Consider the following 14569-nt stretch of genomic DNA (forward strand, 5'->3'; position numbering starts at 1 on the left):
GGTGCTATATTACATTCTTTTCTTTGTCGATCACGGATGACCGACATCTGATGACTCCAAGCGTATCACCTAACTCGTCTTCAGTGTGACGAGTTTCATATCTCGTTCTTCTTTCTTTCTGCCACATTTTGTGTCGTCAATATCTCAACAATGACATTACGGAATAACATGACATTTTCAGTCAACATGTCTCATAACAATATCTAGCCACAATAAGGTTTTCATGACAGTAACATATCTATGACGTCATCTAGGCGCCATTTTGTGATTTTCGGACCTTGTCACATGATCGATCATAACTTCATAACTAGATATCATTTCTGTATCATTTTCGGTGGACATAAAGTTCAGGTCACGCTCTATCTTACATTTTAACGCTAGTTACCCAGGTCATCATTACGCGCGCGTTTGCGCGCGTCAAAATTTTAAAAGGCTCAAAACGACTTCCCAATGGGAAATCTCGAAGTTTCAGACAATTTTAAGCGTTTCAAACATTTTCCCGCGTGCGCGTCCGTCCGCGCAATTTCGCGCGCAGAGGGCGTAACTAACATGAAAATGCAATTTTTTTGACCGATTTGGATTTCTGATACTTTGAGTAACAATATTCATTGATTTCCGATCGATTTTGACCTATAACAAAGGAATGCACTGGCGTCAAAGTTGAAATTCCGCGCGCGCGTCTTTCTGCAAATATAGTGAAAAAACATGTCTTTGTTTATTTCGCCATAGCTCTTTAAATCGTCCATTGACCCTATATTTCTCTTGCATATTACAAAAGCATATGAATTGGAAATAACGTTTCAAGTACCGATATTGCCAGGAAAACTCATGACGTCATCATATCATCATCTGAAATCAAAAAAGTGGAATTAATTTTTTTGAGGTACTGTTTCTGACATTCATTTGCTCGTATCTCTATTGTTTAAGCTTAATATTACCCCAAATTTAGATATGTTTTGCTTTGAACATTTGCCTTTCAAGTTCATGTCATGGTTTTAAAATTTGATGACGTCATCATACCTCAAATTGTGATTAAAAGTAAAGACACAAAATCGGACAAGTTTACGTGTTATATCTAAGGGAGGTGATTTTTTTTAAAAACCATACATTGACTTGACAACGTTTAAGCACCTTTATCTCAGCTGATTTTGCTCCATTTCCTCTGAAACTTTAGTATGTTGTAGCTGAGACAATAAGCTGCAGTAATCATGCATTTTATTCTTTGAAATCTTCTCATCAGATTGACAATTTTGCAGTTTAAAACTGAAAATGAAAATGGAATGTGGACAAAACGATTCCTCATGTATCTTTCACATACATAAGTTTACTTTCCCCATATTTTCTCGTCGAGACGTATGGCCGAGTGGATAAAGGCGACGTCTCAGAGACTTGAGGTTGCGGGTTCGAACCCCACAAGATCACGAAACAAAATACTTAGCTATTTTACTTTTTTTTTCTTCAATTTTGTATTACATATTCGTCCATGTAGAAATCACGTTCGTATATAAACGCACCTATACACACACACAGACACACACACACGCCATATCCCTCTTTTTTGTGTGTTGGAGACCACATTGCTTCGACTGCAGCAAAATTTTCCAGGTTGACTTTGTCAAACCGATCATAGTATGTAATGACGACGACTGAGGTGTTGTACTTTGAACAATTGTCTTTCAAGACGATGTCATTGTTTTGTAATTTGATGACGTCATTACACTGAAAATTGTGATTAAAGGCAAGGTATCAAAACCAGCCGATTATAGGTTTGATGTCTGCGGGACGTATTTTTCCCAAGTTGCCAGAAATGGCATAGCGACCTCAGTCGTTATAAGGCCGCTTTTCCGTCTAGCAATGCAATAGATGTTCACACGGCCACGTTAGTTGAGTGGGCATTGACTTTCCCCCTGTTACATCTATACATTGTTGTTGTTGTTTTTTTGTCTTACCATTTCCGTGGATGACCCGTGGCCGAGTGGTTACAGAAACGGTTTCGCATGCACGCTCAATATGACTTCAAGGTGCCTATATCACATTCTTTTCTTGTCCATCACAGATGACCGTCATCTGATGACCACAAGCGTATCACCTAACTCGTCCTCAATGTGACGAGTTTTCATGTGTCGTTATTTAGGTGATACGCTATCAGCGTATCACCTATTGTGATTGTCAAAATCTCTCTTTATTTCTTTTTATTCTTCTTTCTTTCTGGACAATTTTGTGTCATCAATATCTCAAGAATGACATTACGGAATAACATGACATTTTCAGGGAACATGTCTCATGACAATATCTAGCCACAATAAGGTTTTCATGACAGTAACATATCTATGACGTCGTCTAGGCGCCATTTTGTGATTTTTGGACCATGTTACATGATCGATCATAACTTCATAACTAAAGGTCATTTCTGTATCATTTTTTGTGGACATAAAGTTCAGGTCACGTTCTATCTTACTTCTTTTGATGCTAATTACCTAGGACATCATTAAGTGCGCGTAAGCGCGCGTCAAAATTTTAAAAGGCTCAAAACAACTTTCCAATGGGAAATCTCGAAGTTTCAGACAATTTTATGCGTTTCAAACAATTTTGCGCGTGCGCGTCCGTCCGCGCATTTTCGCGCGCACAGCGCGTCAGCAACATGAAAATACACTTTTTTTTGACAGATTTGGATTCCTGATACTTTGAGCAACAATATCCATTGATTTCTAATCGATTCCTACAAATAACAAAGCAATGCACTTGCGTCAAAGTTCAAATTTCGCGTGCGCGTCTATGTGCAAATATAGTGAAAAAACATGTCTTTGTTTATTTCGCCATAGCTCTTTAAAACGTCAGGTGACCCTATGTTTTTATTGCATATTACAAAAGCATATAAATTGGACATGACGTTTCAAGTATCATTATTTCCATAATTACATTATGACGTCATCATATCGTCATCTGAAATCAAAAAAAGTGGAATTAATTTTTTTGAGGTACTGTTTCTGACATTCATTTGCTCGTATCTCTGTTGTTTAAGCTCAATATTATCCCAAATTCAGATATGTTGTACTTTGAACATTTGCCTTTCAAGTCCATGTCATGGTTTTGAAATTTGATGACGTCATCATGCTTAAAATTGTGTTTAAAGGTAAAGACGCAAAATCGGACAAGTTTACGTGTTATGTCTATGGGAGGTGATTTTTTTAGAAACCATGCATTGACTTGACAACGTTTAAGCACCTTTATCTCAGCTGATTTTGCTTCATTTCCTCTGAAACTTATTTATGTTGTAGCTGTGACAATAAGCTGCAGTAATCATGCATTTTATTCTTTGAAATCTCCTCATGAGGTTGACAATTTTGCAATTTAAAACTGAAAATGAGAATGGAATGCGGACCAAACGATTCCTGATTCATCTTTCACGTACATAAGCTTACGTTCCTCTAATTTTCTCGTCGAGACGTATGGCCGAGTGGTTAGAGGCGTCGTCTTAGAAACGTGAGGTTGCACACGTACGGGTTCGATCCTCACAAGAGCACGAAAGAAAATTATTTTTTTTTTAACTTTTTTTCTTCAATGGAGTACTACACCTTCGTCCATGTAGAAATCACGTTTGCAAGTAAACACACCTATACGCACACACTCACACAGTATACCTTTGTTTTGCGTTGGAGACTGCATTACTTCAACTGCTGCAAAATTATAGTTTTGCAGGTTGGGCTTTTCAAACTGATATAGTATACTGTAACAAAATGAAATTTGTTCATATCAATTCAGTAACACAATGTAGTCGTGGTTACTTTGTGCTGATTTATACATGTAACAAGCTATACATTGTAAAAAAGGTATTCAGTCTTCTGTATTGATGATTATTTGTCAATTAGTGGTTTTTGTGGAGTTTCAGATAGTGATAAAAAGTATGGATGATAAGTGCAGCGATAATTCCTATAGTTAGTTCAAAGCTGTATTACAGATGTTTGATACATACATTTAGCATTGTGTGTGTGTATATACGTGTGTATACAGGTTGGCCATATGACACATTCTAGACAATTACTCTTAATTGATTAGCAAACGTGATCAGCTATGGAACTGAATATGGTACTAATGTATGATGTTAATGAGTCTAATTAAACTGTGACGAGTTTAAAGGGATAGCGTAACTGTGTGTAAAAATAAGGCAATTATAAGGATATTTTAGGGCAATTTGATAACCATGCCTATAATAATTTCATACAGGTACTAATGCCTGCCTCATATTCATGTGGTAGATCGTCATGTCAATAGCAAACTGACAACGTACGATGAATGTGTTATATACTGAACAACTGTCTATCAAGTCCATAACGTTCCCCATATTTTCCCGTCGAGACGTGTCGCCGAGTGGTTAAAGGCGACGTCTCAGAGACTTGAGGTTGCGGGTTCGAACCCCACAAGATCACGAAACAAAATACTTAGCTACTTTACTGTTTTTTTTCTTCAATTTTGTATTACATATTCGTCCATGTAGAAATCACATTCGTATATAAACGCACCTATACACACACACAGACACACACACACGCCATATCCCTCTTTTTTGTGTGTTGGAGACCACATTGCTTCGACTGCAGCAAAATTTTGCAGGTTGACTTTGTCAAACCGATCATAGTATGTAATGACGACGACTGAGGTGTTGTACTTTGAACAATTTTCTTTCAAGACCATGTCATTGTTTTGTAATTTGATGACGTCATTACACTGAAAATTGTGATTAAAGGCAAGGTATCAAAACCAGCCGATTATAGGTTTTATGTCTGCGGGACGTATTTTTCCCAAGTTGCCAGAAATGGCATAGCGACCTCAGTCGTTACAAGGCCGCTTTTCCGTCTAGCAATGCAATAGATGTTCACACGGCCACGTTAGTTGAGTGGGCATTGACTTTCCCCCCGTTATATCAATACATTGTTGTTGTTTTTTTGTCTTACCATTTCCGTGGATGACCCGTGGCCGAGTGGTTACAGAAACGGTTTCGCATGCACGCTCAATATAACTTCAAGGTGCCTATATCACATTCTTTTCTTTGTCGATCACAGATGACTGTCATCTGATGACCACAAGCGTATCACCTAACTCGTCCTCAATGTGACGAGTTTTCATGTCTCGTCTTCTTTCTTTCTGGCACATTTTGTGTCGTGAATATCTCAACATTGACATGACGGAATAACATGACATTTTCAGTCAACATGTCTCATGACAATATCTAGCCACAATAAGGTTTTCATGACAGTAACATATCTACGACGTCATCTAGGCGCCATTTTGTGATTTTCGGACCATGTCACGTGATCGATCATAACTTCATAACTAAAGGTCATTTCTGTATCATTTTCGTTGGACATAAAGTTCAGGTCAGGCTCTATCTTACTTTTTAATGCTAATTACCTAGGACATCATTACGCGCGCATTATCGCGCGTCAAAGTTTTTAAATGCTTAAAACGACTTCCCAATGGGAAATCTCGAAGTTTCAGACAATTTTAAGCGTTCCGCGCGTTCGCGTCCGTCCGCGCATTTCCGCGCGTAGTGCGCGTAAGCAACATGAAAATGCACATTTTTTGACAGATTTGGATTCCTGATACATTAAGTAACAATATCCATTGATTTCCGATCAATTTCGACCTATAACAAAGGAAAGCGCTGGCGTCAAAGTTGAAATTTCGTGTGCTCGTCTATGTGGAAATATAGCGAAAAACATGTCTTTGTTTATTTCGCCATAGCTCTTTAAAACGTCAGGTGACCCTATGTTTTTATTGCATATTACAAAAGCATATGAATTGAAAATAACGTTTCAAGTATCAATATTTCCCTAAATACATTATGACGTCATCATATCATCATCTGAAATAAAAAAGTGGAATTAATTTTTTTGAGGTACTGTTTCTGACATTCATTTGCTCGTATCTCTGTTGTTTAAGCTTAATATTATCCCAAATTCAGATATGTTGTACTTTGAACATTTGCCTTTTAAGTCCAAGTCATGGTTTTGAAATTTGATGACGTCATCATACCTTAAATTGTGATTAAAGGTAAAGATGCAAAATCGGACAAGTTTACGTGTTATGTCTATGGGAGGTGATTTTTTTTTAAACCATGCATTGACTTGACAACGTTTAAGCACCTTTATCTCAGCTGATTTTGCCTCATTTCCTCTGAAACTTAAGTATGTTGTAGCTGAGACAATAAGCTTTAGTAATCATGCATTTTATTTATTGAAATCTCATCATCAGGTTGACAATTTTGCAGTTTAAAACTGAAAATGAGAATGGAATGTGGACAAAACGATTCCCGATTCATCTTTCACATACATAAGTTTATGTTCCTCATATTTTCTCGCCGAGACGTATGGCCGAGTGGTTAAAGGCGACGTCTCAGAGACGTGAGGTTGCGGGTTCGAACCCCACAAGATCACGAAACAAAATACTTAGTTATTTTACTTTTTTTCTTCAATTTTGTATTACATATTCGTCCATGTAGAAATCACGTTCGTATATAAACGCACCTATACACACACAGACACACAGACACACACCATATCCCTCTTTTTTGTGTTGGAGACCACATTGCTTCGACTGCTGCAAAATTTTGCAGGCTGACTTTGTCAAACCGATCATAGTATGTAATGACGACGACGGAGGTGTTGTACTTTGAACAATTGTCTTTCAAGACCATGTCGTTGTTTTGTACTTTGATGACGTCATCACACTGAAAATTGTGATTAAAGGCAAGGTATCAAAACCAGCCGATTATAGGCTTTATGTCTACGGCGCGTATTTTTCCCAAGTTGCCAGAAATGGTATAGCGACATCAGTCGTTACAAGGCCGCATCATTTCCGTCTAGCAATGCAATACATGTTCACGCGGCCACGATTGTTGAGTGGGCATTGACTATTTCCCCCTGTAATATCTGTACATTTCTTTTTTGCCTTACCATTTTCGGGGATGTCCCGTGGCCGATTGGTTAGAGAAACGGTTTTGCATGCACGCTCAATATAACTTCAAGGTGCCTATATCACATTCTTTTCTTTGTCGATCACAGATGACCGACACCTGATGACCCCAAGAGTATCACCTAACTCGTCAGCCTGACGAGTTTCATATCTCGTTTTTATTCTTCTTTCTTTCTGCCACATTTTGTGTCGTCAATATCTCAACAATGACATTACGGAATGACATGACATTTTCAGTCAACATGTCTCATAACAATATCTGGGCACAATAAGGTTTTCATGACAGTAACATATCTATGACGTCATCTAGGCGCCATTTTGTGATTTTCGGACCTTGTCACATGATCGATCATAACTTCATAACTAGATATCATGTCTGTATCATTTTCGGTGGACATAAAGTTCAGGTCAGGCTCTATCTCACTTTTTAACGCTAGTCACCCAGGTCATCATTACGCGCGCGTTTGCGCGCGTCAAAGTTTTAAAAGGCTCAAAACGACTTCCCAATGGAAAAATCTCGAAGTTTCAGACAATTTTAAGCGTTTCAAACATTTTCTCGCGTGCGCGTCCGTCCGCGCAATTTCGCGCGCAGAGGGCGTAACCAACATGAAAATGCAATTTTTTTGACTGATTTGGATTTCTGATACTTTGAGTAACAATATCCATTGATATCCCATCGATTTTGACCTATAACAAAGGAATGCACTGGCGTCAAAATTGAAATTCCGCGCGCGCGTCTTTCTGCAAATATAGTGAAAAAACATGTCTTTGTTTATTTCGCCATAGCTCTTTAAATCGTCTGGTGACCCTATATTTCTATTGCATATTACAATAACATATGAATTGGAAATAACGTTTCAAGTACCAATATTGCCAGGAAAACTCATGACGTCATATCATCATCTGAAATCAAAAAAGTGGAATTAATTTTTTTGAGGTACTGTTTCTGACATTCATTTACTCGTATCTCTGTTGTTTAAGCTCAATATTATCCCAAATTCAGATATGTTGTACTTTGAACATTTGCCTTTTAAGTCCATGTCATGCTTTTGATATTTGATGACGTCATCATACCTCAAATTGTGATTAAAGGTACAGAGGCAAAATCGGACAAGTTTACGTGTATTGTCTATTGGAGGTGATTTTTTTAAACCATGCATTGACTTAACAACGTTTAAGCACCTTTATCTCAGCTGATTTTGCTTCATTTCCTCTGAAACTTTAGTATGTTGTAGCTGAGACAATAAGCTGCAGTAATCATGCATTTTATTCTTTGAAATCTCCTCATCAGATTGACAATTTTGCAGTTTAAAACTGAAAATGAAAATGGAATGTGGACAAAACGATTCCTCATGTATCTTTCACATACATAAGTTTACGTTCCCCATATTTTCTCGTCGAGACGTATGGCCGAGTGGCTAAAGGCGACGTCTCAGAGACGTAAGGTTGCGGGTTCGAACCCCACAAGATCACGAAACAAAATACTTAGCTATTTTCCTTTTTTTTTCTTCAATGTTGTATTACATATTCGTCCATGTAGAAATCACGTTCGTATATAAACGCACCTATACACACACACAGACACACACACACGCCATATCCCTCTTTTTTGTGTGTTGGAGACCACATTGCTTCGATTGCAGCAAAATTTTGCAGGTTGACTTTGTCAAACCGATCATAGTATGTAATGACGACGACTGAGGTGTTGTACTTTGAACAATTGTCTTTCAAGACGATGTCATTGTTTTGTAATTTGATGACGTCATTACACTGAAAATTGTGATTAAAGGCAAGGTATGAAAACCAGCCGATTATAGGTTTTATGTCTGCGGGACGTATTTTTCCCAAGTTGCCAGAAATGGCATAGCGACCTCAGTCGTTACAAGGCCGCTTTTCCGTCTAGCAATGCAATAGATGTTCACACGGCCACGTTAGTTGAGTGGGCATTGACTTTCCCCCTGTTATATCTATACATTGTTGTTTTTTTTTTGTCTTACCATTTCCGTGGATGACCCGTGGCCGAGTGGTTACAGAAACGGTTTCGCATGCACGCTCAATATAACTTTAAGGTGCCTATATCACATTCTTTTCTTGTCGATCACAGATGACCGTCATCTGATGACCACAAGCGTATCACCTAACTCGTCCTCAATGTGACGAGTTTTCATGTCTCGTTAGGTGATAGGCTATCAGCGTATCACCTATTGTGATTGTCAAAATTTCTCTTTTTAGGTGATACGCTATCAGCGTATCACCTATTGTGATTGTCAAAATTTCTCTTTTTAGGTGATACGCTATCAGCGTATCACCTATTGTGATTGTCAAAATTTTTCTTTTTAGGTGATACGCTTTTAGCGTATCTCCTATTGTGTTTGTCAAAATTTTCCTTTCTTTCTTTTTATTAGGTGATACGCTTTTAGCGTATCTCCTATTGTGTTTGTCAAAATCTTCCTTTCTTTCTTTTTATTAGGTGATACGCTATCAGCGTATCACCTATTGTGATTGTCAAAATTTCTCTTTTTAGGTGATACGCTATCAGCGTATCACCTATTGTGATTGCCAAAATTTCTCTTTTTTTTTATTCTTCTTTCTTTCTGCCACATTTTGTGTCGTCAATATCTCAACAATGACATTACGGAATAACATGACATTTTCAGTCAACATGTCTCATAACAATATCTAGCCACAATAAGGTTTTCGTGACAGTAACATATCTATGACGTCATCTAGGCGCCATTTTGTGATTTTCGGACCTTGTCACATGATCGATCATAACTTCATAACTAGATATCATTTCTGTATCATTTTCGGTGGACACAAAGTTCAGGTCACGCTCTATCTTACATTTTAACGCTAGTTACCCAGGTCATCATTACGCGCGCGTTTGCGCGCGTCAAAATTTTAAAAGGCTCAAAACGACTTCCCAATGGGAAATCTCGAAGTTTCAGACAATTTTAAGCGTTTCAAACATTTTCTCGCGTGCGCGTCCGTCCGCGCAATTTCGCGCGCAGAGGGCGTAACTAACATGAAAATGCAATTTTTTTGACTGATTTGGATTTCTGATACTTTGAGTAACAATATCCATTGATTTCCGATCGATTTTGACCTATAACAAAGGAATGCACTGGCGTCAAAGTTGAAATTCCGCGCGCGCGTCTTTCTGCAAATATAGTGAAAAAACATGTTTTTGTTTATGTCGCCATAGCTCTTTAAATCGTCCATTGACCCTATATTTCTATTGCATATTACAAAAGCATATGAATTGGAAATAACGTTTCAAGTACCAATATTGCCAGGAAAACTCATGACGTCATCATATCATCATCTGAAATCAAAAAAGTGGAATTAAATTTTTTGAGGTACTCTTTCTGACATTCATTTACTCGTATCTCTATTGTTTAAGCTTAATATTACCCCAAATTCAGATATGTTTTACTTTGAACATTTGCCTTTCAAGTCCATGTCATGGTTTTGAAATTTGATGACGTCATCATACTTTAAATTGTGATTAAAGGTAAAGACGCAAAATCGGACAAGTTTACGTGTTATGTCTATGGGAGGTGATTTTTTTAAAAACCATACATTGACTTGACAACGTTTAAGCACCTTTATCTCAGATGATTTTGCTTCATTTCCTCTGAAAATTTAGTATGTTGTAGCTGTGACAATAAGCTGCAGTAATCATGCATTTTATTCTTTGAAATCTCCTCATCAGGTTGACAATTTTGCAATTTAAAACTGAAAATGAGAATGGAATGCGGACGAAACGATTCCTGATTCATCTTTCACGTACATAAGTTTACGTTCCTCTAATTTTCTCGTCGAGACGTATGGCCGAGTGGTTAGAGGTGTCGTCACAGAAACGTGAGGTTGCACACGTACGGGTTCGAACCTCACAAGAGCACGAAAGAAAATAATATTTTTTTTTTACTTTTTTTCTTCAATGGAGTACTACACCTTCGTCCATGTAGAAGTCACGTTCGCATGTAAACACACCTATACGCACACACTCACACAGTATCCCTTTGTTTATCGTTGGACACTGCATTGCTTCGACTGCTGCAAAATATTGCAGGCTGGGCTTTTCAAGCTGATCATGGTATATTGTAACAAAATGAAATTTGTTCATATCAATTCAGTAACACAATGTAGTCGTGGTTACTTTGTGCTGATTTTATACATGTAAGAAGCTATACATTGTAAAAAAAGGTATTTGAATTGTTCCTTTAAGTCAGTCTTCTGTATTGATGATTATTTGTCAATTAGTGGTTTTTGTGGAGTTTCAGATAATGATAAAAAGTATGTATGATAAGTGCAGCGATACTTTCTACAGTTAGTTCAAAGTTGTGTTACAGAGGTTTGATACATACATTTAGCATTGTGTTTGTGTGTCCACGTGTGTATACAGGTTGGCCATATGGCACATTCTAGACAATAAATCTTAATTAATTAGCAAACGCGATCAGCTATGGAACTGAATATGGTACTAATGTATGATGTTCCTGATTCTCATTAAACTGTGACGAGTTTAAAGAGATAGCTTAACTGTGTGTAAAAATAAAGCAATAATAAGGAAATTTTAAGGGAATTTGATAACCATGCCTATAATAATTTCATACAGGTACTGATAGCTGCCTCCTATTCGTGTGATTGATCGTCATGTCAATAGCAAACTGACAACGTACGATTTATATATTATACATTAAACAACTGTCTTTCAAATCCATATCGATGTTTTCTAGTTTGATGACGTCATCATACTTTAAGTTGTGATAAAAGTAAAGACACAAAATCGGACAAGTTTACGTGTTATGTCTATGGGAGGTGATTTTTTTTAAAACCATGCATTGACTTGACAACGTTTAAGCACCTCTATCTCAGCTGATTTTGCTTCATTTCCTCTGAAACTTTAGTATGTTGTAGCTGAGACAATAAGCTGCAGTAATCATGCATTTTATTCTTTGAAATCTCCTCATCAGATTGACAATTTTGCAGTTTAAAACTGAAAATGAAAATGGAATGTGGACAAAACGATTCCTCATGTATCTTTCACATACATAAGTTTACGTTCCCCATATTTTCTCGTCGAGACGTATAGCCTAGTGGCTAAAGGCGACGTCTCAGAGACGTAAGGTTGCGGGTTGGAACCCCACAAGATCACGAAACAAAATACTTAGCTATTTTACTTTTTTTTCTTCAATTTTGTATTACATATTCGTCCATGTAGAAATCACGTACGTATATAAACGCACCTATACACACACACAGACACACACACACACGCCATATCCCTCTTTTTTGTGTGTTGGAGACCACATTGCTTCGACTGCAGCACAATTTTGCAGGTTGACTTTGTCAAACCGATCATAGTATGTAATGACGACGACTGAGGTGTTGTACTTCGGAACAATTGTCTTTCAAGACGATGTCATTGTTTTGTAATTTGATGACGTCATTACACTGAAAATTGTGATTAAAGGCAAGGTATCAAAACCAGCCGATTATAGGTTTTATGTCTGCGGGACGTATTTTTCCCAAGTTGCCAGAAATGGCATAGCGACCTCAGTCGTTACAAGGCCGCTTTTCCGTCTAGCAATGCAATAGATGTTCACACGGCCACGTTGGTTGAGTGGGCATTGACTTTCCCCCTGTTATATCTATACATTGTTTTTTTTTGTCTTACCATTTCCGTGGATGACCCGTGGCCGAGTGGTTACAGAAACGGTTTCGCATGTACGCTCAATATAACTTCAAGGTGCCTATATCACATTCTTTTCTTTGTCGATCACAGATGACTGTCATCTGATGACCACAAGCGTATCACCTAACTCGTCCTCAATGTGACGAGTTTTCATGTCTCGTTCTTCTTTCTTTCTGGCACATTTTGTGTCGTGAATATCTCAACATTGACATGACGGAATAACATGACATTTTCAGTCAACATGTCTCATGACAATATCTAGCCACAATAAGGTCTTCATGACAGTAACATATCTATGACGTCATCTAGGCGCCATTTTGTGATTTTCGGACCTTGTCACATGATCGATCATAACTTCATAACTAGATATCATGTCTGTATCATTTTCGGTGGACATAAAGTTCAGGTCAGGCTCTATCTCACTTTTTAACGCTAGTCACCCAGGTCATCATTACGCGCGCGTTTGCGCGCGTCAAAGTTTTAAAAGGCTCAAAACGACTTCCCAATGGAAAAATCTCGAAGTTTCAGACAATTTTAAGCGTTTCAAACATTTTCTCGCGTGCGCGTCCGTCCGCGCAATTTCGCGCGCAGAGGGCGTAACCAACATGAAAATGCAATTTTTTTGACTGATTTGGATTTCTGATACTTTGAGTAACAATATCCATTGATATCCCATCGATTTTGACCTATAACAAAGGAATGCACTGGCGTCAAAATTGAAATTCCGCGCGCGCGTCTTTCTGCAAATATAGTGAAAAAACATGTCTTTGTTTATTTCGCCATAGCTCTTTAAATCGTCTGGTGACCCTATATTTCTATTGCATATTACAATAACATATGAATTGGAAATAACGTTTCAAGTACCAATATTGCCAGGAAAACTCATGACGTCATATCATCATCTGAAATCAAAAAAGTGGAATTAATTTTTTTGAGGTACTGTTTCTGACATTCATTTACTCGTATCTCTGTTGTTTAAGCTCAATATTATCCCAAATTCAGATATGTTGTACTTTGAACATTTGCCTTTTAAGTCCATGTCATGCTTTTGATATTTGATGACGTCATCATACCTCAAATTGTGATTAAAGGTACAGAGGCAAAATCGGACAAGTTTACGTGTATTGTCTATTGGAGGTGATTTTTTTAAACCATGCATTGACTTAACAACGTTTAAGCACCTTTATCTCAGCTGATTTTGCTTCATTTCCTCTGAAACTTTAGTATGTTGTAGCTGAGACAATAAGCTGCAGTAATCATGCATTTTATTCTTTGAAATCTACTCATCAGATTGACAATTTTGCAGTTTAAAACTGAAAATGAAAATGGAATGTGGACAAAACGATTCCTCATGTATCTTTCACATACATAAGTTTACGTTCCCCATATTTTCTCGTCGAGACGTATGGCCGAGTGGCTAAAGGCGACGTCTCAGAGACGTAAGGTTGCGGGTTCGAACCCCACAAGATCACGAAACAAAATACTTAGCTATTTTCCTTTTTTTTTCTTCAATGTTGTATTACATATTCGTCCATGTAGAAATCACGTTCGTATATAAACGCACCTATACACACACACAGACACACACACACGCCATATCCCTCTTTTTTGTGTGTTGGAGACCACATTGCTTCGATTGCAGCAAAATTTTGCAGGTTGACTTTGTCAAACCGATCATAGTATGTAATGACGACGACTGAGGTGTTGTACTTTGAACAATTGTCTTTCAAGACGATGTCATTGTTTTGTAATTTGATGACGTCATTACACTGAAAATTGTGATTAAAGGCAAGGTATGAAAACCAGCCGATTATAGGTTTTATGTCTGCGGGACGTATTTTTCCCAAGTTGCCAGAAATGGCATAGCGACCTCAGTCGTTACAAGGCCGCTTTTCC

The sequence above is a fragment of the Diadema antillarum genome, unplaced genomic scaffold, assembly GCF_040938485.1.
Source record: "Diadema antillarum isolate AM-2024a unplaced genomic scaffold, OU_Dant_1.0 seq00000096_RagTag, whole genome shotgun sequence".
Taxonomy (NCBI): Eukaryota; Metazoa; Echinodermata; class Echinoidea; order Diadematoida; family Diadematidae; genus Diadema; species Diadema antillarum.